General features: G+C 43.6%; 1 non-coding gene across 1 annotated transcript; it reads left to right on the top strand.

The window, feature by feature from the left end:
* Positions 1 to 445: 445 nt before the first annotated feature.
* On the top strand, positions 446 to 552 carry LOC120255340. Its single transcript, XR_005534980.1, has one exon. It is a non-coding gene; the product is annotated as a small nucleolar RNA R71 (small nucleolar RNA).
* The last annotated feature ends 571 nt before the right edge of the window (positions 553 to 1,123 follow it).

Below are 1,123 nucleotides of genomic sequence, written 5' to 3'. Positions count from 1 at the left end.
AATTGGGATGATTCTTCCAACCTAAATTATAGGTGTTGCTGTATGGATTCCATTGAGGTCTCATTCCATTACCTACAAAGTCAACGTTCTCAACTGAAGAAACATCACCAATGACGATTGGGCAATCGGAGGGAGCATGTCCTCCACCACAACCAGTGTAATTGGTCGCGGCCACAACTCTATTCAAAGCTATAATATCTAGCTTCTTACTCAAACTCTCCACTTGGGCAGCCAATGAAGTTACCGCATCAATTTCATGGAGACAGGTCACCTTTTTCTTATCCCTAGCGTTCCACTGGTAGCTATTTAACCCCATTTCCTCAATCAATTGACAAGCCTCATCGGAGTCTTGCTACCTAAGGTACCTCCTGCTGCCGCATCCAAGAGTTGCCTTCTACTGGGGTTCAAATCATTGTAGAAGGTTTGAACAATCATTGACTCCGGGAATCCGTGTTGCAGACACTTTCGCAGGAGTTCCTTGAACCTTTCCCATGACTCAAATAGAGACTCCAATTCCAACTGCACAAAGGATGAGATCTCATTCCTAAGCTTTGCTGATTTTCCGGGAGGGAAATAATGGGCTAAAAAGCTTCTACCATCTCCTCCCATGTAGTGATTGATGCTCTAGGTAATGAGTATAGGCACTGCTTTGCTCTCCCCTTTAAGGAAAATGGGAAGGCTCTCAATTTGATGGAATCATCCATCACAGCATTTATCTTCAGCATGTCGTACACCTCGAGGAAGCTCTCTATGTGACTGTTTGGATCCTCATCGGCCAAACCGTTGAATTGTGCGGACTGCTGCAGCATATGAATGAATGCCGGCTTTAGCTTGAACTTCTGAGCTGTAATTAGGGGATGCACAATACTCAATTGTGTCCCAAACACTGAAGGTCTGGTATAATCGGATAGTGTTCGTTGTTGCTCATTTTGTTCTGCCATGTTTTCAGATCCTTTTACTTCCATATCAGCTGGATTATGCTGTTCTTGTACAGGTTCTTTCCCTTTTCTTCTAAGTGTACGTTCAAGCTCAAGGTCTCCTTCAATCAATATTGATGGATTCCCTCCGGTCATAACCTGGAGCTGCACCAAAAAGAAAGAAAAAGACAATCAGAACGATGATA

The sequence above is a fragment of the Dioscorea cayenensis genome, unplaced genomic scaffold (genome assembly GCF_009730915.1).
Source record: "Dioscorea cayenensis subsp. rotundata cultivar TDr96_F1 unplaced genomic scaffold, TDr96_F1_v2_PseudoChromosome.rev07_lg8_w22 25.fasta BLBR01000949.1, whole genome shotgun sequence".
NCBI lineage: Eukaryota > Viridiplantae > Streptophyta > Magnoliopsida > Dioscoreales > Dioscoreaceae > Dioscorea > Dioscorea cayenensis.
Note: the sequence above shows the minus strand (reverse complement) of the source record. Positions and strands in the feature narration are given on the sequence as shown.